The sequence below is a fragment of the Chiloscyllium plagiosum genome, unplaced genomic scaffold, assembly GCF_037043375.1.
Source record: "Chiloscyllium plagiosum isolate Xiang-an unplaced genomic scaffold, Cpla_swu_hap1 HiC_scaffold_35, whole genome shotgun sequence".
In the NCBI taxonomy this organism is placed as follows: domain Eukaryota; kingdom Metazoa; phylum Chordata; class Chondrichthyes; order Orectolobiformes; family Hemiscylliidae; genus Chiloscyllium; species Chiloscyllium plagiosum.
In genome coordinates, this window is record NW_028270173.1 from 42,701,275 (window position 1) to 42,727,334 (window position 26,060).

The 26,060-nt window shown below is 41.5% G+C and overlaps 2 non-coding genes across 2 annotated transcripts; both read right to left on the minus strand.

The window, feature by feature from the left end:
- Positions 1 to 12,034: 12,034 nt before the first annotated feature.
- On the minus strand, positions 12,035 to 12,116 carry trnas-cga (transfer RNA serine (anticodon CGA)). Its single transcript has one exon. It is a non-coding gene; the product is annotated as a tRNA-Ser (tRNA).
- Positions 12,117 to 21,796: 9,680 nt separating this feature from the next.
- On the minus strand, positions 21,797 to 21,878 carry trnat-cgu (transfer RNA threonine (anticodon CGU)). Its single transcript has one exon. It is a non-coding gene; the product is annotated as a tRNA-Thr (tRNA).
- Between the last annotated feature and the right edge of the window lie 4,182 nt (positions 21,879 to 26,060).

Sequence of the window (26,060 nt, forward strand, 5' to 3'; positions counted from 1 at the left end):
GGTCCCAAAACATACTTATATCAATAAAATCAACTTATAGTTTTTTTCTGTTTTATCGGTAAGTATAAAGATCATGTCTCATATAATTGAAAACTGCCCTGCAGACAAAAGTCCACATTTCAGATAACATTGATTGCATCACAAAAATCATCAGAGAATGTTACCAAACAAACCTACCACTACCTTCCATAAAACAACTATATTTTGAAGCACCTGAAGTCAGATGGAGATAAAGGATCGATTGGATTGAAGACATAGTTCTTAGAATCACAAAGTTGTTATGGCAGGAAACGATGCCATTCGACATGTCTTTTATTTATGTCCATGAATGGGGAAGATGCAGCCTTTCGAATCCTTGATTACCACTTGCTTGAGTGCAGTCAAAATGTTAGCACTTTGCACCGTGCGCTTGGGATTGAATGGACAGGAGGGACTCCTTGATTATTTGTGACAAGTGTTGGCTTCATAGTGAAGACAATGCCTTTTTGTTCAGAAGCAAATCTCATGCAACTGAAAAAACAGCTTCGAAAGCTCAATTCCCTCAATAGGAATCGAAAGTGAATCACTGTGGTGAAAGTGCCAATTGCTAAACCTCCAGGAAATGACAATGGCAGGCATCTGTCAAAGTCAGCTGAACCATATGGTTTCAACAACTTTCCAATGTCCTTCATCTTTAAGGAACTGCATTAACATTTGTTTTCATTCACACCTAACAAACTGAGAATAACCTTTAATGGCTTTTTCTGACCCAGACAATTACCTCTGTTGAGCCAAAACGATCTGTTTACCACCTCACAAGTTGGGAGATTATGATGTGAGAATGCAGTACACTGGTTTGGCCAGTGTTGGAATATTGTGTGCAATTCTGGTCTCCTTCCTATCAGAAGGATGATGTGAAACTTGAATAAGTTCACAAAAGATTGGCAGGGATGATGTGAGCGAGAAGGAGTGGCTGAATAGGCTGAGGGTGCTTTCCATGGAGCATCGAAAGCTGCGGGGTGACTTAATTCGGGTTTATGAAATCGTGACGGACATGAATAGGGTAAATAGTATAGATCAATTCCCTCGGGTGGTAGAGTCCAGAACTAATAGGGCATATGTTCAGGGTTAGAGTTAAAAGTTATACAAGGAACCTAAGGGACAACTTTATCAAGCATAGCGTGGTACGTGCATGGAATGAGCTGCCAGAGGAAGTGGTGAAGGCTGGTACAATTAAATCATTTAAAAGCCACCTGGATGATTCTATGAAGAAGTGTTTAGCGGGATACATGCCGATTGCTGGTAAATGGTAATAGTTTAAGTTAGGATATCTGGTCTGCATGGACGAATTAGACTGAGGGGTACGTTTCCTCGCTCAACATCAGTATGATTCTGTGACTGTATAAATGTAGAATAATCAAAAATTGTGGGTCTGACAGCTGGATTCTGATATAGCAGATCTTTCTGGAATGACTCTTCATAGTGTTATTGAGTCAAGGAATTCACTACACACAAAAATAAGTAATTTACCTCATTGTGTCGCACTTTGAATCGACTTTGACTCAATTGTCCAGAACCTAGTCCCGAAGCATATATGCTGCTGAGTTTAATATTCAGCGTAGTATGGTATCAGAAACATCCACGCTAAGTACCAAAACACTGGAGAACATGAGAGATAAGATAAAGGGATAGAAATAATGCAGAATCGATTTACAGGAATGGTTCCAAAAGTGAAACTCTTAAGTTCTGACATCAGGTAATGAACTTGTGAGTATAAGAGAGGAAGATTGACTGAAGATTTGGAACTGAAAACCATTTTGACGGGAATCATTTGCATTCTTTTAGCGGTTGTTCTGGAGTCATCAAGTCATAGAACAATACAGCATGGAAAAAGACCCTTCGGTCCAACTTAACCATGCTGGACACATATCCTAAATTAACCTGGACCCATTTGTCAACATTTGGCCTACATTAGCAGAGTCATTGGAAAAATTTAAGCGACTGCTGGACATGCACATGGATAGCAGTGAGTTGAGGGGTGCGTAGGTTAAATTACTATATTTTATTTTAGGATTAAGTCTCGGCACAACATCGTGGGACAAAAGGCCTGTTCTGTGATGTACTTTTCTATGTTCTATGTTCTAACCCCACCAAACACTTTTTAATCATATAACGATCCAGATGCTATTAGATTTTGCAGTTGTGCCAGTCTCTACCACTTTCTGTGGCTGCTCATTCCACAAACGTGTGAAAGATTTGCCCCTTAGGTCCCTTTTAACTCGTTACCCTCTCAATTTAAAACTGTGCTCTCTAGTTTTGGGCTTCCTCACCAGCGGGAAAATACATTGTCTCGTCACTCTATTCATATCCCTCATGATTTAATAAATAGCAACTATGTGACTTGTCAGGTGGAAAAGGTGTGTAGATTATTTCTTTGAAGGTAAAAGTTTGAAAACTGATTGATGTAGAAAGGATTGTGTACATACTTGTAGAAATGCAACTTGGCATGGTTTTTTAAATAAGTCATTGAAGTATAGGAGCAGTTACAGAAATCTGTTATGAAAGCTGCAGAATGACAACGTTTCCAGCTGAAGGATTTTAGGGCACGAGAAAGAAGTATAATTTCCAATGAATGGGAGCTCAGTTAGACCGCACTTTGGGTACAGTATGGGGATTTATTATCCTCAATTTAGAAAAAATGCTAGAGCCGTACAGGGAGCATCACGATTGTTCATTAGACTTGAGACAATAGATGGGCGTTTGTTCTGTGAATTGAAATTAGCAAAATGCGGTCTTAATTTTTGACAGTTTCAAAGCATGATTGGTCATCTCATTCAAAGTTGCAAAATATTTGAATAGATAAACAGGATGGCGCATTTAAATTTTGTTCCCTTATCAATGAATCTCGTAGCAGGCAGGCATAATTTTGAGATAAGGCATTGTGATTTATGACCACGATGAGGACTACTTAATTTTAGTCTAAGCCCTAAGAGGTTTTGCAATTCTCCATTACAGTGAGCCGTGGATATTTGGTCTTTGAGTGTGTTTGTTCGTTTTCTAATTAACAGCGGTCTGAAATTTTATATGGTTGTGCCTGTACAAGGCTTAGATGTGTTCGATTGCCCACAGTCAACTTAAATAATGGAGCATGCTTTCCAGAATACATCACCCACTCGTGCTCTTCTGTCCATTCCCAACTACCCGGTAGACACTCCAAAGATACTTCATTCAGAGTGAACCTGCTCCGCTGACAACATTCTCTCTCGATTAGAATGGTGCTGGAAAAGCACAGCAGGTAACACAGTATCCGAGGAGCAGGAAAATCGACGTTTCAGGCAAAGCATCTGCAGTTCTCAGTTTTGGCTAACATTCCCTCTTCTACAGGGCTCTTCCATTGATCCCAAAAAGACATTTTTATCGATAAAATTAACTTTTTTTTTCCCAATTTTGTCAGTAAAAATGAAGACCATTTCTCACACAGTTAAATACTGCCCTGCGTACAAAGGTGCAGATTTCTGGTAACATTGATTGCATCACAAGAATCATCATAGAATGTTGCCAAACAAATCTATCTCTGCCCTTCCACAAGCCAACTTTTCTTTGGATCACATGTAGTCACACGGAGGTGAAGAAGCAATTGGATTGAAGACACAGTTCATAGAATGCCAAAATTATTATGTCGGAAAAGGACGCCATTCGACATGTCGTAGACCATAAGGCATAGGAGCAGAAATTACGAAATAAGCCCATTGGGTCTGCTCCTCCTTTCAATCATGGCTGATCAGTTTCTCAATCCATGTCTCCTGCCGTCTCCCCGTAATCCTTGATTCACATTATTACTCATTAACCTGCCTCAGTGTTAAATAAACTCAATTACATGGCCTCTACAGCCTTCCGTGGCAATGAATTCCCTTGATTCATCACGGTCTGGCTGAAAACGTTCTCCTTCTCTACGCTCAAAAACGTCTTCCCTTTTCCCAAAGGCTATGCACTCGGCTAGCAGTCTCTCCTAAAAATGCAAACATCTTTCCAACATCTACTCTGCCTTGCCATTCAGTATTCTTTATGATTAAATGAGATCTCCCTCATTCTTCTAAACTCCACAGAGTATCGACCCAGAGTCCTCAAACTTTCCTCATGTGTGAAGCTTTTCATTCCTGGGACCATTCCAGTGAACCTCCTCTGAAACGTGCCCGGTAACGATGGTTAAATGAGAATCATTACCTCATGAATATCTCATGATTTTTCGCCTTAACTTTGCACATTATTTCTATCCATATAATTTGTTATCCATCCCTAATTGCTCAGAAGGCGTTGAGTTTTAACGAGGCTTGTGAGGATCTGGAGTTACAGTGTACAAGATCTTCCACTGTAAATGACAATGGTGAATCAACTGATGAAATTATGACAGGAAGCTCCACTCACCAGCGTGGCAACAGAATAGACGTAACATTGTCTGCATTGAAAATACGCGTTACTTTAAAATGTTGCATGAAATAATAAGGGAATTTGCGAACAGATGCCCGTAGTATGAATCAGACATTAAAACGATGGAGATTTGTATTTTTCAAACCTTAGTACTGACTGGCAAAAAAGGTCATATTTTGAAGAAACGGGGAGTGTGCATCAAGAAAAGTAAGTCTTTCCACATGCTAGCTCAGTTCATTCTTTCCTTCTTTTAGCCACCGTCACAAAGAACAAAAAGTCAAGCACGTTTTTTGTCTTAACTCGGACGTAGTGAGTACAAAATGGTTCATTGAAGCATTTCGTTCTATTTATCCCTGCGGCTGAACTTCTCCTGCATGATGATGTAAGAATCTCCCAGAATCTGAAGATGTGCAGGTTAGCTGAACTGGCCATGTGACAGTCCCCACAGTGTTCAAGGATGTGTTGGTTAGGTGCATTTGTCACGTTTAAACACAAGATAATGGGGTAGGGGAATGGCTCTGATTGGGTTACTTTTTGCAGCGTCGGTGTGGACTTGTTGGGCCAAAGGATCTGTTTCCGCACTGTAGTGATTCTATTTTTAAAAAGTGCTAATTCTTGCTAAGATGCACCTGCACATAATTAGAAAGACACCGCTTTCCCCCACCCACCCCACCACAATGGCAGTTCTGTGACCCGATGTACTGCATGTGTGTAAGTGGAAAAATGCTGAATTTCATGCAAGATATACACTATAAAAAGAAACATGATTTCGAGAATGTGGAGGACTGATATTGTGAAACTTAATCAGAATCGCCCAATTTAAATGCTGTTCACGCAAGAATAAAGATCGCTTTCAACAGATGTGGGGACCGAAGTTGGAAATTGCTTCTGTTCTACAAAGGATGCACAGTAGATCTTTTTCCCAAATGTCTTGTGCATTTCATGAACAGTGATTTGTCTTTTTTTATGTCAATGAATGGGGAAGATGCAGTCTTTCGAAAGCTTGATTACCACTTGCTTGAGTGCAATTAAAATGTGAGCACTTTGCATCATGTATATCGGATTGAATGGAAAGGAAATACTCCTTGATAATTTGTGACAACTGTTTGCTTCCATTGTGGAGACAATGTTTTTCTTTCAGAAGCAAATCTCATGCAAACGAGAAAACAGCTTTGAAAGCTCAATTCCCTGAAAAGGAATCGAGCGTAAGTCACAGTGGGGAAAGCGCCAATTTCTCACCACGAGACTGCCATGGAATTACAATCGCAGGCATCTGTCAAAGTCAGCTATAGCTTATTGGTTCAACAACTTTCCAATGTCCTTCAACTGCAAGGGACTGCACTAACGTTTGTTTTCATTGTTCCCTAACAAATTGCAGCCTGAGAATCATCGGAGAATGGCTTCTCCTGGCAAGCACAATTAACTCTGATGATACAAAATAATGTATTTCCAGCCTCACAATTCGTCATCTCCATTCATCTCTTCAGCATCCACATCAGAAAACAAAGTACTCGTTTTCATCTGAAGTTTTTGACTCTTAGTTCCACTCCCTGTCCAAGTCGGTCATCCCCACCACATCTGCATTCAGACATCGAAACATTAAAGCTACGAGCAGGAGTAGGCACTTCAACATTTCTCTGTCATTCTGTACAATCTTGGTTAATCCTCTATCTCTATACCATATTCTTACTTTCTCTTCACGCCCTTTGAAGCCTTTGATATCAAATTAATGTATTCAGGCATATACTGAGTGACCTGGCCTCCAAAACTTTTTGTTAGTAGCGAATTGCAGAGATGGCCTTTCTGAATCAAAAAATGTTTCCTCACGTCAGTCCTAGTTGTTCTACGCACTATGCAAAGTCTGGGAATCCTCGTTCTATACTCTGCAATTAGGGGGAAAAATCCAGCTAATCTGTCTATTCCTGTGAGCATGTTATGTATTTCAATCAGATTCAGTTCCATTTTTCTCATCGTTAGGGGATACATAATTAGATGAACCAATCTCTTCTTAAATGATAATACTGCCATTTCCAGTGACATCCTAGTGTTTTTGCTGTACTCCCTCTCCACTTTTCAGTTTGCAAATCGATTTGCATCAATTCATATGAATTCACACTGTACTGCATTAGCTTGCTTGCACATGCAATTTTTCTAGACTGCCCTGATACTTCCTTCTATCTTCCTCCCAAGTCACAACAACAATTATTTTGATTTAGCAGCAATATGCTGTTAATCAACGTGTCACCGCGAAAAATAAAGACAGCTTGATTCCATTCTGTTTCTTTTTGCCAACTAATTCACATCCATATTAGAATATTCCACCAAGTTTCAAGTCTTTCGGTTTTCCCAAATAGCCTCTCAATGTCAGACCAGATCAAAAGCATTCTGAGAATCTATGTCATAATCAAAGAATCACTTATATTGACGTTTCCTGCTCCTGAAGACAAGGAAGAAATGGAATGACTTCAATGTGAAGGAACTTCATAGAACGTCCATTTGAGATTGTGGGCCGAGGACAGAACATCATGAACTTAATTTAAAAGCGAGAAAGATTTCAAAATAGAGAGCTCACAGGCCACCATGTCAGAATTATTTGGCAATGACATATATGTTCCTGTTTCTTATTTTCATTGTTGGTCAGCATGGGAGAATCAATAGGAAGCAAATCAACGTCTGCAAAATTTGGAGCTATAAATGGTTTTCCTGTGTGCAAATATGTGGAAATATGGTCAGTCACATCTAAATAAGATAACACTAAAACCTTACGTTTCTGAACGATGATAGAAAATGCTATCATCGGCTTTCTCATGATTAACGGTGCTCCCAATTTGTTCAGCGACTACCTTTCCAGAGTAGGTGACCTATGAACTGCACTGCTCAGTGTTATTGAACACTTTTTTGCATTTATCTTTGGTCCAATTTGGTCTTTGAAACTTCTTCGGTATCCTCTTTTATCACTTCAATATTCTCCTCAACCAATGCCACCAATCATCCTCCTTTCCTTCCTTTCATATCTTTACTGAACACCTTGCACTCCAGGGCAATTAACAATCAAGGGCCTTGATCTCTGTTGACTTTTTTAAACCTTCAAACGCACCGTAGCTTGCTAACTGAATCAAATCTTCAATGGGAGTCGGACAGCAAAGAAGACATATGTAAACTAGAGCCTTCACTTTTCGACACGTTCTGAAATCTTGAGAACTGTCGAAGCATTTCGAACAGTTCTTCTCTTTTGAATAACAGCTTGAACTATTCACTGGGCACATGGCTGCTTCTGATGTAGACTCACGTTATTCCTTTGAAGTTGAGAGGGACAAAAGACGGAAATTTATCGAAAAGCTCAGCAAATCTGGCAATATTTTCAATTCTAATGCAAGGTTAACAGCTTAAAAGTCGAACCCGCTTTTGTTTTCATTGTGCTGTCAGCGCTGCTGTGCATTTCCAGCAGCTGTAGATCATTTTTGTCTGAAGCTAAAGGATGGCCTTTGAGTTTTTTTTTCTGGCATGCATCAACAGCGTTCAGAGCAACCTAACCGAACACTCCTTGCTCCTTCTCTGTGAAGACAGGCACAGAGTGATAATTCAGGCTTTTTTTCTTTGACATTTCTACATTTCAAAATTCTAGATGTTCTCCTGTCTCTGTCTGCAATAGGCGAATATTTGCTTTTCTAATAATTTCCTTTCCATATACGTTATTATTGTTTCCTGGACTATATATTTTTAACTGAGTAATCAGTTCAAAGTTCGCCTAATTTTTATAACTATTATATTGCAGCTTATAAGTAATGGCATGTGTATTAAAACTTTTTTTAAAAAAATCTGCATAATTATATATTATTCCTAAGATGCTACTTTGGCAGCTGCAGAATTGGCGTAATTCCCCCTAATTAATGACCACATGTATTAAGGCACTCTGGGGCCTCGCAAATTCGTGACAATGGAAGAAATTCCTCATATCCTGAAATGTTAAAGGGAAGGAATCGTGAAATGTGTCGACACATTACACAGTCTATATGTCGCAGCGTTTCAACCGAGCTCACTTATCTCATTCTCATTCTTTGTCTTCGTCTCTTTATCCACCTTGAATCGCTGTCTGGAATTTTAAAAAATGTCTCTCTCGGGTAGATCATTGCAATCACAGTTTTTATTTTCACGATTTTACTGTGTAACTGTATGAAATGTGGAGAAGCAAATACCGCCAGTAATTTGCTGTTATTGCATTAAACATCCCTGCCAGATATTTCAAGAACGGAATTACGTGAGAGTAGTTATTATAAGATGAATATTTATGTTCAAATATCTTGTGAAATTTGATTTTAGAACAGCTACCATGTAACATGAACAATGAATAAATTTGATCTATACGACATTAATTCACCATTCTCTCTGGCAACTTGAGATAGGAGTCATGATCCATCAAAGCGTCAAAGCATGCATCCGCACACAGAATATGCAGCCTTTATCAGGACAGCGGCGATATGCAGAGCATGTAGAAGAGTATTAAAACCATCAGCAACCACAGCATAGCATTGCCTGTTTGTCCTTGTGATGCCCGCCTCCCGGATGAATTGAACAATCTCTATGCATGGTTTGAGACATGAAATGGTGTGGAAGTGAGGAAGACCATCTCCTCTCACTATGACCAGATGTTGAGTCTTATCACGCCTGACGTGAGGAAAACTCTATGCAGAGTCAACCCACATAAGACTTCTGGCCAACATAACATCCCATGCAGAATGCTCACAGGATGCTCTGACGTGCTGGTGGATGTTCTCTTGGACATTTTAACATTTCCCTGAGTTGTGCCATAGTTCCAAAGTGCTTCACGGGCACTACCATCGTCCCTGTGCCGACGAAGCCTTCAGTGTCTTGCCTCAATTACTACTGCCCAATTGCATTAACACTAAATATCATGAATTGTTTCGAAAGGCTACCCACCGCCCCAACTCACCTTCACTGGACACTCTGCAGTTTGCACTACGTTCCAACTGCTCAACAGATAATGCCATCTCCACCACCCTGCACAAGGGCCTCACTCACCTGGTGAAGAAGGATACCGACATCAGGTTACTCTTCATTGACTTCAGTTCTGCATTCAACAGTATCATGCATCAGCACCTGTTTGGAAAGCTGAGTGTGCTGGGCTTGAATACGTTCCTCTGTAACTGGACCCTGGACCTAATGACTGGGACACCTCAGACAAAATGGATTAGGAACACCATCTTCAAAATCATCACACTGAACACGGGGAAACCCCGGGACTGTGTGCTCAGTTGACTGCTGTTCACCCTGCTTTCACACGATTGGGCATTGATGTCCAACTGAAATTATATTATTAAGTTCACTGTTGACATGAAGGTTGTAGGTCTCAATCATGAAGAGCAAGCATACAGAGAGAAGATGCTCTGGCTAACAGACTAGTGCAGAGCCAACAACCTGTCTGTGAACTTGGACAAAAGGAAAGAGATGGTTGTTGACTTCAGGAGAGCACAGAACGATCACTCTCTGCTGGGTGTCAATGGCTCCCCCGTGGAGATTGTGAAGAACACCAAATTTCTTTGCATCCATCTGGCAGATAATCTCACCTGGTCACTCAACACTGCCTTCATAGCCAAGAAAGCCCAGCAGCATCTCTGTTGTCTGCGTAGGTTAAGGAAAGCCCATCTGACGCTTGCCTCAACACATTCTACAGAAGGTTAATTGAGAATACGCTGACCAGCTGCATCACTGCCTGGTTCGGAATTCCATCGTCTTCAATCATAAGACCTGACAACGGGTAGTGAGGACAGCTGGGACGATCATTAGAATCTTCATCTCACCATTGCAGATATCTTCCCCACAAGCTGCGTCTGCAAGACTAGCAGCATTGTGGACGAGCACACAGATCTTTGATTCAAATTCCTCACAGTCCTGCCATCTGGCAAAAGTAACCAAAGCATTCAGTCGCTCACAGCCAAACTCTACAAAGGTTTCTTCACATAAGCTATCAGATTTCTTGACACTGGATGATCACATTCTCTTCCATTTGCAGTTGTTGGACGACGTTTCGAATGGCTGCTAAAACAATATTTTATTAATGATCATTCATTGTTACTTCGCAATTTGTCCACCATTGTCTCTATTGACTTGTCTTGTCAGGAATTGTTGTGCTGACTTGCATGTTTTGCACATTTTATGCACTTTAAGCTGCCCTGTGTATGACTGTGTGTTCAAATAACAATTTGTTCCTCGAGCAATATTGCCACCTTTCTATTGCATCAGATGTATATGGTAGAAATGACAAATAATGCTCCTCAACTCTCTCTCTCTACTTTACTCTACTCTCTCGTATCACCCGCAGAGGCCCCAAAGAATTATTGGAACCCCTGGATTTCCTCAAACCTGATTTACTGCATCTGTTGCTCTTGATGTGGTCATCTCCATTTCAGACCCAGCGCAAAGTTGGGGACTCGTTCAGGGAACGTCTATGGTCTGCTGTGCTTTTTCCAGATCGACACTTAATGGCAAGGTTTTGGGAAGTGTGGCTGCACAAAGAGACCTTGGAGTGCAGATTCATGATTCCTTGAAAGTTGAGTTGCATGTTAGATAGGTTTGTGAAGAAGGTGCTTAATATTCTTACCTTCATTGTTCAGAGCATTGAGGATTTGAATTGAGAGATTATGATGCTATCACACATGACTCTGGTTAGGTGTTTGTTGCCATATTGTGTGCAGTTCTTGTCTCCTTCCTATCAGAAGAATGTTGTGAAACTTGAACTGCTTCACAAACGATTGACAGGAATGCTCCCAGGTATTGAGGATTTGAGCTATAGGAAGAGGCTGAAAAGAGGCTGGGGCTGTTTTCCCTGGAGCATCGAAGACTGAGGGGTGACTTTATTCAGGTTTATAAAATTATGATGGACATGAGTAGGGTAAACTAAATAGGTCTTGTCCCTCGGGTGATGGAATCCAAAACTAAAGAGCATATGTTTCGAGTTAGAGTTGAAAGCTGTACAATGATCCTAAGGGACAATATTTTCATGCAGAGGGTGGTCCGTGCATGGAAAGGACTGCCAGATGAAGTGGTGGAGGCTGGTACACTAAAATCATTTAAAAGCACCCTGGATGATGCTATGAATAAGAATTGTTCAGCGGGATATCGGCCGAGTGCTGACCAATAGGAATAAATTAGGTTAGGATATCTGGTCTGCATGTGCAAATTGGACCGAGGGGTCTGTTTCCTTGCTCGACATCTGCATGACCCTGTGACTCTATTAATGTAGAATAATCACAAATTGTGGGTCGGACATATTATCTCAGCGTGTCTTTCAATAAATCGTAGAAAATGAAACATTCGTCGTTTGCAGTTACATGTTTTGCATTGCTTCTTATTTTGCTTCGCTTCTTATTTTGCTGCATTCCCGCCCGAACATTCAAATTTCATGATAGTTCTTTACTTGCGTTCAAACTCACTCATGTTGGAATTTGGTGTCTTTTTTTGTGTCGCGACATATAATTTATTCTTTTCGATGTCTTGGTCAGTTTTGAAATTATTTCTGATTCTTTCCATTCGAACATTGAATTTGAATTAATCACAAAGCTCAGGCTCCAAGATATCCAAAATTCAAAGCATGAAGCAGAGACTATACCGCTGTGAGCAGGATTCGAACCTGCGCAGGGTACCCCCATTGGATTTCGAATCCAACGCCTTAACCTCTCGGCCATCACAGCTGCACAGCAACTGCCAATTTTCATAATAAAACAATCGAATCCATGAAACATATAAGTTGATGAAAGAACAAATCGTCAAGACGCAATGATTTCACCAAATTCTTTGCAGAGACGCAGTGAACGTCACCTTTTCAGGTTGACAGGCTTTCATCACAAAATGGATTCTGACACAGCTGAACTTGCAGGAATGACTATTCGTTGAATTATAGAGTCAGCAAATTTACATCACACGAAAACAAGTAATTTGCCTCATTGTGTCTGCACTTCCGATTAATATTGACTAAATTGTCCAGCACCTGGTCCCGAAGTGGATATGCCACTGAGTTTTAATAGACAATAGACAATAGGTGCAGGAGTAGGCCATTCTGCTCTTCAAGCCCGCACCACCATTCATTATGATCATTGCTGATCATCCTCAATCAGTATCCTGTTCCTGCCTCATCCCCATAACCCTTGATTCCACTATCCTTGAGATCTCTATCCAACTCTTTCTTGAAAGTATCCAGAGACTTGGCCTCCACAGCCTTCTGGGGCAGAGCATTCCATACACCCATCACTCTCTGGATGAAGAAGTTTCTCCTCAACTCTGTTCAAAGTAGCCTACCCCTTATTTTTAAAGTGTGTCATCTGGTTCGCGACTCACCCATCAGCGGAAACATGCTTCTTGTCTACAGAGTGGCTAATCCTTTAATAATCTTTTACATCTTAATATTAAGCAAAATATAATACCAGAAATGTCCATGTTAAGTAACTAGTCACTGGAGCACATGAGAGAAAATATATAGGAATTGAAAGAATGCAAAACCGATTTACAGAAATGGTTCCAGGAATGAAATTCTGACATCAACTAATGAAGTTTTGTGTATAAGATTGACCGAAGATTTGGAGCTGTAGACCATTTTGACGGAATCGATTGCATTCCTTTTGTGGTTGTTCTAGCGTCATCAAGTCATTCAGCAATACGGCAATACAGCAAGGAAAACGACCCGTCGCTTCAACTTGATCATGCTGGACAGATATCCTATATTAATCTGGTCCCATTTGCCAACATTTGGCCCATGTCCCTCTACATCCTTGTCACTGATCTTCCCATCCAGATGCCATTAAATCTTGCAGTTGTACCAGACTCCGCCACATCCTCCACCACATCAGACAGGCATGAAAAAGTTGCCCCTGAGGTCCCTTTTAAATCTTTACCCTGTCAAATAGAATAAACCTTTTCCTTTGGTTGGTGGAACTAAAAGGCCTATGTTGAGAGTTAGAGCTGAAAGTTGTCCAAGGAACCTGAGAGTGGTGTATGTATGGAAAGAGCTGAGGAGGAATTGGTGGAGGCTGGTGACATTAAAGCATTTAAAAGCCACCCGGCACAGGGACGATGGTAGTGGCCTTGAAGCACGTTGGAACTATGACACAACTCAGGGAAATGTTATCCAAGATGTCCAAGACAACATCCACTAGCACGTCAGAGTATCCTCTGAGCATTCTGCATGTGATGTTAGGTGGACCAGCAGGCTTATGTGGGTTGACTCTACATAGAGTTTTCCTCACGTCAGTCGTGATAAGACTCAAAACCTAGTCATTGGTGGGGGGAGATGGTCCACATAGCTTCCATATCATTTCATGCCTCAAACCATGAAAATAAGTTGTTCAAATCATCCGGGAGGGTGGATATTACCAGCACAAGCAGGCGATGCTATGCTGTGGCTGTTGATGGTCTTAATACTCTTCTACATGCTCTGCATATTGCCGCTGTGTTGATAAAGTTTGTATATTCTCTGTGCGTATGCAAGCTTTGACTCTTTGATGGACCATGATCACCATCTATAGTTGCCGAAAGGGGTGTCTTGGTGAATATGTGCACGAAAATCATAGCCTCAATTAGCACTTTTAAAATAGAATAATTACAGTGCGGAACCAGGTCCTTCGAACCCACAAGTCCACACCATCGCTGCAAAGAGTAACCCAATCAGACGCATTCCCCAACCCCATTATCCTGTATTTACACGTGACAAATGCACCTAAACTTGAAAACTGTGGGGAATGTCACATGGCCAGTTCCGCTAATCTGCACATCTTCAGATTGTGAGAGATTCTTACACCATCATGGACAAGAAGTTCAGGAGCAAGAAAAAGAATAGTATGAAATGCGTCAATGTGCTATTTTGCACTCACTCCGTCTGAGTTATGACAAACGGCGTGATTGTCATTTTGTTCTTGTAACGGTGACTAAAAGTAGGAAATAATGAACTGAGCTAGCATGCAGAAAGACTTACTTTTCTTGATGTGCGCTCCCAGTTTCTTCAGAATAGAACCTTTTTGCAAGCTGTACTTAGGATTGAAAAATGCAAAAACAAACGTATTCTTTCAATGTCTGCTTCACTCCATGGGCATCTGTCCACAAATTCACTTATTATTTAGTGCAATATTTTAAAGTAATCCTTATTTTCAATGCTGACAATGTCCATTCTGCTGTCACGCTGGTGAGTGGAGGAACCTGTTACAATTTCATCATTTGATTCACCAGTATTATTGAGGGTGGCGGATCAGCTACAATATAACGCCAGATCCACACGCATCTCATTCAAACTCAATGTCCTCTGAGCAACTAGCGATGTATTATAAACGCTGACCCAGACAGTCACATAATCATCCCATGAATGATATTTTGAAAATCAACAGTGAGACTGAAGGGAATGGAATACACGAGGTGGAAATGTCCTGGAAACAAAAACAACTGAGGCATTCAAGAGGGCATTGGGTAATGATATGGATAGAAATAGTGTGCAAAGGTATGGCGAAAATTCATGAGATATTCATGAGGTAATAATTCTCGTTTAACAATCGCTACCAGGCACGTTTCAAAGGAGGTTCACTATAATGGTCCCAGGAATGAAAAGCTTCACACATGAGGAACGTTTGATGATTCTGCGTCTATACCGTATGGAGTTTAGAAGAATGAGGGAGTATCTCCTTCAATAATAAATAATACTGAATGGCCAAGGCAGAATAGATATTGGATTTTTAGGAGAAACTGGAACCCGAGTGCGTAGCTTTAGGGAAAAGGGAAGACGTTTTTGAACGGAGTGAAGGAGAAACCTTTTCAGACAGAGAGTGGTGAATCAAGGGAATTCATTGCCACAGAAGGCTATAGAAGCCATGTCATTGAGTATATTTAAGACTGAGGCAGGTTAATGAATAATAATGTGAATCAAGGATTACGGGGAGAAGGCAGGAGACTTGGATTGAGAAACTGATCAGCCATGATTGAAAGGAGGAGCAGACCCAAGACATATCGAATGTCACCCTTTTCCGCCATAACAATGTTGTGATTCTATGAACTGTGTCTTCAGTCCAATCGCTCCTTTATCTCCGTGTGACTACATGCGCTCCGAAGTATAGTTAACTTATGGAAGGGCAGAGATAGATTTATTTGGCAACATTCTGTGACGATTCTTGTGATGCAATCAATGTTACCAGAACTCTGGACCCTTGTCCGCAGGGCAGTTTTTAAGGTTATGAGACGTGGTCTGTATATTTCCTGACAAAATGGAAAAAAAATCAAATTAACTTTATCGATAAAAGTGTGTTTTTGGGACCAACGGAAGAGCCCTGTATGAGAGAGAATGTTAGGCAAAACTGAGAACTGCAGATGCTGGAGTCCTGATGAAGGGCTTTTCTGATGCATTCCCGATGAAGGGCCTTTGCCTGAAACGTTGAATTTCCTGCTCCTCGGGTGCTGGCTGACCTGCTGTGCTTTTCTGAACCACTCTGATCGAGAGAGAATGCTGTCAACGGAGCAGGTTCACTCTGAATGAAGTATCTTTGGAGTGTAAGCAGGTAAGTAGGGAAAAGACAGAAGAGAACGAGTGGCCGAGCTATTCTGGAAAGCCTGCTCCACTATTTCCGTTGACCACGGGTACTCGAACACGCCTAAGCCTTGTGCAGGCATAACCACATAATGTTTCAGGCCGTTGTTAATTAGAAAATGAACAAACACAACTTTAACTGCACTCAAAGACCGAATATTCAAAGCTCACTGCAAAGGAGAATTGCAAGACTTCTTTAAGCTTAGACTAAAATCAAGTAATACTCATTGTGGTCATAAATCACAATGTCTAATTTTTACACATTGTCTACCTGTTTCTAGATTCCTTCATGAGGGAACACAATTTAAATGCCCCATCCTGTTTATCTCTTCAAATATTTTGGAACATTCGATGAGATGACCTGTCATGTTCTGAAACTGTAAAAAAATTAAGGCTAGATTTGCCCAATTGCAATTCACAGGACAAATGCCCATCTATGCTGTCAAGGCTAATGAACATTCGTGGTATTCCCTGTACGACAATAGCATGTTTCCTAAGTTGAGGATTATAAATCCCCAAACTGTACTCCATGTGCGGTCTAACCGCCCTACCATACATTGGAAATTAGACTTCTTTCTCGTGCCCTGAAATCATTCAACTGGAAAGTTGTCATTCTCCAGCTTTCACAAAAGATTTCTGTAACTGCTGCTAGACTTCAATGACTTATTAAAAACGACGCCAATGTGCATTTCTACAAGTCTGTGCATCAGACTTTCTACATCAAATACTTTTCAAGATGTTACCTGTGAAGAAATAATCTACGCACCTTTCCCACTTGCCAAGTCTGATAAAGTCAATTAGTTACTATTTATTAATTCATGAGGGAAATGGATAGAGTGACCAGACAATGTGAGGGAACCCAAAACTAGAGACCATCGGTTTAAAATTACAGGGTAAAGATTTAAAAGGGAACTAATGGGGCAACCTTTTCACGTGTCTAGAATGAGCTGCCAGAGAAAATGATGTAGACTGGCACAACTGCAACATTTAATGATATCTGGATGGGTATACGAGTAAAGAGGTGTTCAAAGTTTGTGAGAAGATTTGTAGCTCGGGTGCTCATTGCTGTGGTTCTGTTCGCCGAGCTGGAAGTTTTTGTTGCAAACGTTTCGTCCCCTGTCTAGGTGACATCCTCAGTGCTTGGGAGCCTCCTGTGAAGCGCTTCTGTGGTGTTTCCTCCGGCATTTATAGTGGCCTGTCCCTGCCGCTTCCAGTTGTCAGTTTCAGCTGTCCACTGTCGTGGCCGGTATATTGGGTCCAGGTCTATGTATTTGTTGATGGAGTTTGTGGATGAGTGCCAAGCTTCTAGGAATTCCCTGGCTGTTCTTTGTTTCGCTTGCCCTATAATGGTAGTGTTGTCCCAGTCAAATTCATGTAGCTTGTCGTCTGCGTGTGTGGCTATTAGGGATAGCTGGTCGTGTCGTTTCGTGGCTAGTTGATGTTCGTTAGCTGTCTTCCTGTTTGTCCTATATAGTGTTTTGTGTAGTCCTTGCATGGTATTTTGTACAGAGTAAAGAGGGTTTAGAGGGATGGAGGCCAAGTGTGAACAAATGGGACCAGATTAATTTAGGATATCTGTTCAGCATGGTCAAGTTGGACCGAAGGGTGGTTTTCCATGCTGGATTCTGCTGACTGCAGAACAACCGAAAAAAGAATGCAAATGACTCCCGTCAAATTGGTTTCCAGTTCCAAATCTTCGGTCAATCTTCCTCTCTTATACTCACAAGTTCTTTACCTGATATCAGAATTTAAGAGTTTCATTTATGCAACCATTCCTGTAAATCGGTTCTGTATTATTTCTAATTCCTTTATCTTTTCTCTAATGTGGTCCAGAGTTTTGGTACTTACCGTGGATGTTTCTGATATCATATTGCGCTGAATATGAAACTCAGCAGCAGATACGCTTCGGGACCAAGTGCTTGACAATTGAGTCAAAGTCGATTGGAAGTGCAGACGCAATGAGGCAAAGGACTTCTTATCGTGTGGTGTCAATTCCGTGAATCTATAACTCAATGAAGAGTTATTCCAACAAGTTCAGCTATGTCAGAATCCAGGTGTCAGACCCACAATTTTCGATTATTCTGCAGTTATACAGTCACAGAGTCATACTGATGTTGTGCAAGGAAACATACCGCTCAGTCCAATTCGTCCATGCAGACCAGATAACCTAACCTAAACTATTTCCATTTACCAGCACTAGGCCTTTTCATTAAACATCATGAATTGTTTCGAGAGGCCCGTGATGAGGTATATTAGGACCCTGCTGGCCACTGCCCCAACCCACCTCCACCCTGCAGTGTGTGCTTCGTTCCAACCGGTCAACAGATGATGCTATCTCCACCACCCAACATCTGACCCTCACCCACCTGTTGAAGAAGAACACCTACATCAGATTGCTGTTCATTAACTTCAGTTCTGCATTTAGCAGTATCATTCGTCAGCACCTGTTTGGAAAGCTGAGTGCATTGCGCTAAAATAAGTTCCTCTGTATCTGGACGCTAATGTCTGTGACACCTGAGACAGCCTGGATTGGGAACAGCATCTTCAAAATCATCACACTGAGCACGGGGAAACCCCGGGGCTGTGCGCTCAGTCGATGATGTTCACACTGCTTTCGTACGATTGAGCATTGATGTCCAACTGAAATTCTATTATTAACTTCACTGTTGACACGGCGGTAGTGGGTCTCAATCACAGGAATGAAGAGCAAGCATAAAGAGAGAAGATGCTGTGCTAACGGACTAGTGCAGAGCCAACAACCTGGCTATGAACGTGGACAAAACAAAAGAGATGGATGTTGACTTCAGGAGGGCACAGAGCGATAACTCTCTGCTGGATGTCGATGGCTCCCCGGGGAGATTGTAAAGAGCACCAAATTTCGTTGCATCCATCTGGCAGATAATCTCACCTGGTCACTCAGCATGGCCTTCATAGCCAAGAAAGCCCAGCAGCATCTCTGCTGTCTGCGAAGGTTGAGGAAAGCCTATCTGACACCCCCTATCCTCACCATATTCTAAACAGGGTTAATTAAAAATAGGCTGAGCAGCTGCCTCACTGCCTGGTTCGGAATTGCACTGTCTTGAATCATAAGTCCTGACAACGGGTAGTGAGGACACCTTAATACGATCGCTAAAATAAGGATGTATTTATACTAGGCTGAGAGAAGGTGAGTCATGGCTCCAAAAACAAATTCGATTACTTACAGTGTGGAAACAGGCCCTTCGGCCCAACAAGTTCACAACAAACCGCCAAAGCGCAAACCACCCAGACCCATCCCTACATGTATCGCTTCACCTAACACTACGGGCAATTTAGCACGGGCAATTCAGATGATCTGCACATTTTTAATCGGAGCACCCGGAGGAAAGCGGGAGAATGTGCAAACTCCACTCAGTCAGTCGCCTGGTGGTGCGGTGTGGCAGTAGTGCTAACCACTGTGCCACCGTGCCGCCTACGAATGTAGCAATAAATTTGCTAAATTTACTATTAACTCGCTTCCACAGCCATATTTCCTTCCTCAGTTACAATTTATTGCTACCTTTGCTTCTGGAATAATGATTCACCTTCTCTCAGCCTAGTATAAATACTTCCCTATTTCTCCCTTTTTTTTAGTTTTGACAAAGGGTCAGTTAGACTCGAAACGTCAGTTCTTTTCTCTCCTTACAGATGCTGCCAGACCTGCTGAGATTTTCCAGCATTTTCTCTTTTGTTTTCAGATTCCAGCATCCGCAGTAATTTGCCTTTATTGAAATCTTCATCTCTCCTCTACAGACATCTTCACCACACGCTGCATCTATAAGGCCAACAGCATTGTGGACGATCCCACAGAACTTTAATCCAAATTCTTCACACTCCTGCCATCTGGCAAAAGTAACCAGAGCATTCAATCACTCACATCCAGACTCTGCAGAAGTTTCTTCACCTAAGCCATCAGACTTCTTGACACTGTATGATCACACTCTCTTCCATTAGCAATTTTTGGATGATGTTTTGAATGGCTGCTCAAATAATATTTTATTAACGATCATTTAATGTTACATTGTAATTTGTCCACCATTGTATCTCTTGTCTTGACTTGTCAGGAATAACTGCGCTGTCTTGCATGCACGTTTTATGCACTTTAAGCTGCCCTGTGTATGACTGTACTGTCGTGTAGACGGTTTTCAAATAGCAATTTGGTCATGGAGCAACATTGCCTTCTTTTTATTGTGTCAGATGTATATGGTAGAAATGACAAATAATCTCCTCTACTCGCTCTCTAGTTTACTCTGCTGTCTCTTATCGCCCTCCAAGGGCCCAAAGACTTATTCCAATCTACTAGAGATTTTCCTGGATTTCCACAAGCCTGATTTACGGCATCTGCTGTTCCTGGTGTGGTCTCCTCCATATCAGAGTGCTGCAGCGCAAAACTGTGGACTCGTCCAGGGAACACCTATTGTCCACTGTGATATTTTTACAGATCTACACTTAATGGCAAGGTTTTTGGAAGTGTTGCTGAACAAAGAGACCGCGGAGTGCAGCTTCATAATTTCTTGAAAGCAGAGTCGCATGTAGATAGGATAGTGAAGAACGTGCTTAATATTCCTCCCTTCATTGGTCAGAGCATTAGTATTGTAGTTGGGAGATCATGATGCGACTATACAGGACACTGGTGAGGTCACTTTTGGAATATTGTGCACAATTCTGGTCTCCTTCCTATCAGAAGCATGTCGCGAAACTTGAACAGGTTGACAAAAGATTGACAGGGACGTTCCCTGGGTTGGAGGATTTGAGTGGTAGAGAGTGGCTGAATAGGTTGGGGCTGGCTGAGGGGTAACTTTATAGAGGTTTATGAAATCATGACGAACATTAATAGGGTAAATAGAATAGATCTTTTCTCTCGGGTGGTGGAGTCCAGAACTAAAATGCATGTGTTTAGGATTAGAGTTGAAGGAGAAAGTGAGGACTGCAGATGCTGGAGATCAGAACTGTAAATGTGTTGCTGGAAAAGCGCAGCAGGGCAGGCAACAACCAAGGAACAGGACAATCGACGTTTCGGGCATTAGCCTGAAATAGGGAGAAGAAGGATGAAGTACAATCCTGAAGAAGGGCTCATGCCCGAAACGTCGATTCTCCTGCTCGTTGGATGCTGCATGACCTGCTGCGCTTTTCCAGCAACACATTTTCAGATTAGAGTTGAAAGCTGTTCAAGGAATCTAACGGACAACTTTTTCACGCAGAGGGTGGTATATGCATGGAAGGAGCTGCCAGAGGAAGTGGTGGAGTCTGGTACAATTAAATCATTTAAAAGCAACCTGGATGATTTTATGAAGAAGAAGTGTTTAGCGGGATATAGGCCGACTGCTGTCAAATGGGAATAGATCAGGTTAGGATATCTGGCCTGCATGGACGAATTGGACCGAGGGGTCTGTCTCCTTGCTCTACATCTGTATGACTCTGTGACAATGCTAATGTGGAATAATCTCAAATTGTGGGTCTGAAATATTATCTCAGCTTGTTGTTCAACAGATCGTAGAAAATGAAGCATTCACCCTTTGCAGTTACATGTTGTACATTGCTTCTTATTTTGCTTCATTCCCATCCGAACATTCAAATTTCGCGATTATTCTTTACTTGCATTGAAAGTTACTCATGATAGAATTTGATGAGTTATTTTTCTGTCTCGACGTTTAATTTATTCTTTTCGATGACTTGCTCAGTTTTCAAATTACTTCTGATTCTTGACAGTTCGCAATTGACTGAATTAAACGTGAAGCTCAGACTCCAATATATTCAAAACCATACCCATGAAGCTGCGATTTCCAAAGAAATCAACGCTGTGAGCGGGACTTGAACCTGCGCAGGGAACCCCCACTAGATGACGAATCCAACGCCTTAACCTCTCGGCCATCACAGCTCCGTCAGCTGGAGCCATCTTCATAGTAAAACAACTGAATCCATGAAACATATAAGTTGTTGGAAGAACAAATTGTCAGGATGCAATGAATTTTACCAAATCCTTTGCAGAGACCCAGGCGAACGTCACCTTTTCAGGTTGACAGGCGCTCATCGCAACCTGGATTCTGACACAGCTGAACTTGTGGAAATGACTCTTTGCAGGATTTATACAGTTACCAAATTTACACCACATGAAAACAAGTCATTTGCCTCATCGGTCCGCATTTCCAATCGATATTGATGAAGTTGTCCAGCACCTGGTCCCAAAGTGAATATGCCGCTGAGTTTTAATATTCAGTGCAATACGATATCAGAAATGTCCATGAAAATTACCTAAACACTGGCGCACATTTGAGAAAATATATAGAAGTTAGAAAGAATGCAGAACCGATTTAAAGAATGGTTCCAGGAATGAAACTCTTAAGTCCAGACATCAGCTAAAGAACTTGTGAGTATAAGACAATAAGATTGACCGAAGATTTGGAGCTGGAAACCGTTTTGACGGAATTCGATTGCATTCTATTTGTGGTTGTTCTCGAGTCATCAAGTCATAGAGCAATACCTCACGGAAAACGAACCTTCGGTCCAACTTGACCATGTTGAGCAGATATCCTAAATTAATCTGTTCTCATTTGCCAACATTTGCCCGATATCCCTCTAAATCCATGTTACTCATATACCATCCAGATGCCATTAAGTCTTGCAGTTGTACCAGTCTCCACCACTTTCTCTGGCAGCTCATTCGAGACAGGCATGAAAAAGATGCCCCTTAGGTTTCTTTTAAATCTTTACCCTCTCATTTTAAGCCTATGCTTCTAGTTTTGTTTTCCCTCACCAGCGGGAAAAATACCTTCTGGACTCTATCTGTGCCCCTCATGATTTAAAAAATAGCAACTATTTGACTTCATCATACTTGCCAGGTGGGAAAGATGTGTAGATTATTTTGTCGAAGGTAACAGCTTGAAAACTGATTGATGTAGAATGTCTGATATGTAGACTTGTAGAAATGCATCTTGGTGTGGTTTTTAATAAGTCATTGATGTTTCGGAGCAGTTAAGAAATCTGCTGTGAACGCTGCAGAATGACAACATTTCCAGCTGAAGGATTTTAGGTGACGAGAAAGAAGTCTTAGTTTCAATGTATGGTTGCCCGATTAGACCGGACTTGGGATACAATCCTCAATTTAGGAAAGATACTATTGCTGTGTAAAGAATACCAAGAATGTTCATTAGGCTTGACACAATAGATGGGCGTTTGTCCTGTGAATTGAAATTGAGGAAATCCGGCCTTAATTTTCTACAGCTTCAAAACATGACAGGTAATCTCAACGAAAGTTGCAAAATTTTTGAAGAGATAACAGGATAGCCAAGTTAAATTGTGTTTCCTCATTAATGAATCTAGAACAAGTACAATTTTAAAATACGGCATTGTGATTTATGACCACGATGAGGACTATTTGATTTTAGTCTAAGCCTTGAGAAGTTTTGCAATTCTCCACTACGGTGTGCCGTGGATATTGGGTCTTTGAGTGCCTTTAAGTTGGGTAATGCCTTGCCTGGTAGTGCAGTTAACTCAGTCACATTAGGCGTATTTAATCAGGCCGTGGATAAGAATATGGATGATGATGCGATAGTGTTGGCTTAGATTAGTTCACACTGAGGGCCGAAGGGCCTGTTCTGCATTGTACTGTTCTATGTTCGATATTCTAAACTAAGTCTAGATTCCTCGTTCGATACTCTGCAACCAGAGTGAAAACATCCAGCTGCTCTCTCTCTATTCCTGTTAGAATTTTATGCATTTCAATCAGATTCTGTTCCATTTTTCTAACCTCAAGTGGATACATACCTAGCTGAGCCAGTCTATTCTTAAGTGACAATACTGCCATTTCAAGTGCTCCTGTACTTCTCTGGTAAGTGCATCCTCTGTAAGGCGGGGAGATCACAACTGTATGCAAAATTCCAGGTCTAGTTCTATATCTATATTTTCATTGACTGGTTTGCAAAGACACCCAGATCCTAAATGAAAGGCTATGTTTCCCAATATATAATATATAAATAAGAAGCCTCCTTTCTGTTTTCACATCAGTTTGCATAAATGTATACTTATTCACACTGTACAGCATCACCTTGCTTGCATGTGCAATGTTTCCAGAATGCTCTGATGCTTCCATTTACTGTCCTCACTCAAACCCCACTTAGTTTTATTTTGCAGCAATATACTGTTAATCAATGCATCAGCGAGAAAAAATAGACAGTTTGATTCCATTCTGTTTTTGTTTGCCAACTAATTCAAATCCACATCAGAATATTCCCCCAAATTTCAAATCTTTCAATTTTTGCAATTAACCTCTCCATGTGAGGCCTTATCAAAAGCATTGTTAAAATGCATGTCATAATCAGAGAATCATGTGTGATGACATTTCTTGCTCCTGAAGACAAGGAAGGAACAGAATGAATTGAAAGTGAAGGAACATGATAGAATGTCCATATAAAACGAGCATCATATGGAACTTGGAGTATGAGTGAAAATGCGTCAGTGTATACTTGGAAGAAGAAATGAAGACACTAACTTAAATTAAGAGAGAGAAGGAAGTGCCAACGTGTTCAAATTAGCTCATAGATCACTGAGTCAGAATTATTCGGCATTGATAGATGTTCGTGATGGCAGGTTTGATAAACCACTTATTTTTAATGTTGGTCAGCATGGGAGAATCAATAAGCAGCAATTCAATGTCTACAAAATTTGGAGATCTGAATGATTTTGCTGTGTGCAATTATGTGGAAATATGGTCAGTCATATCTAAATAAGATGCTACGATCTCCTTAACAATCCTGAACAAAATGTTGTCATAGGCTTTCTCAGTATGAGCTATGTTCAAAATTTTTCACCTTTCCAGATCAGCTGGCCTCTCGACTGGTCTGTTCAGTGTCAGTGAACACTTTTTAGTCTCTATCTTTTGCCAGATTTTGTCTTTGAAACTCCTATTTCATCAGTTTGATGTTCTTCTAATCCATAGAATCCCAGTGTCGTAGAGTGTACAGCATGGAAACAGACCATTCGGTCCAAATCGTCTACGCTGACCAGGCATCCCAATCCAATCTAGTCCCACCTGCCAGGTTCTGGCCCATACCCCTCCAACCCCCTCCTTTTCATATATCCATCCAGGTGCCTTTTAAATGTTGCAATTGCACTCCCCTTCACCAGTTCCTCTGGCAGCTCATTCCATACATGTACCAGCCTCTGCGTGAAAACCTTGAGCCTTCGGGTCTCTTTGATATCTTTCCCCTCTCACCCTAAACCTATGCCCTCCAGTTCTGGACTCCACAACACCAGGGAAAAGACTTTGTTTATTTATCCTATCCATGCCCCTCATAATTTCGTAAACCTCTATATCGTCATCCCTCAGCCTCTGACGCTCCAGGGAAAACAACTCTAGCCTATTCAGTCTCTCCCTATAGCTCAAATCCTCCAACCGTAGCAACATCCTTGTAAATCCTTTCTGAACCCTTTCAAGTTTCACTACAGCTTTCCAATAGGAAGGAGATCAGAATTGCATGCAATATCCCAACCGTGGCCTAACTAATTCGATTAGATTACATTACAGTGTGGAAACAGGCCCTTCGGCGCCAACAAGTCCACACCGACCCGCCCAAGCGAAACCCACCCATACATTTACCCCTTATCTAACACTACGGGCAATTTCGTCTGGCCAATTCACCTGACCCTGCACATCTTTGTGACGGTCGGAGGAAACCGGAGCAAACCCACGCAGACACGGGGAGAACGTGCAAACTCCATACAGTCAGTCGCCGGAGGCGGGAATTGAACCCGGGTCTCTGGCGCTGTGAGGCAGCAGTGCTAACCACTGTGCCACCGTGCCGCCCCAGCCATACAGTCGTAATGTCCCATACAGCCGTAATCTGACCTCCCAACTTCTGTACTCAATACTCTGACCAATAAAAGAAAGCATACCAAACACCTTCTTCATTATCCTATCTTCCTGCCACTCCTCTTTCAAGGAGCTATGTACCTGCACTTCTGGGTTTCTTTGTTCAGCAACACTCCATAGGACCTTTGCATTCAGTGTATAAGTCCGGCTAATATTTACTTTCCCAAAATCCAGCAGCTCACATTTATCTAA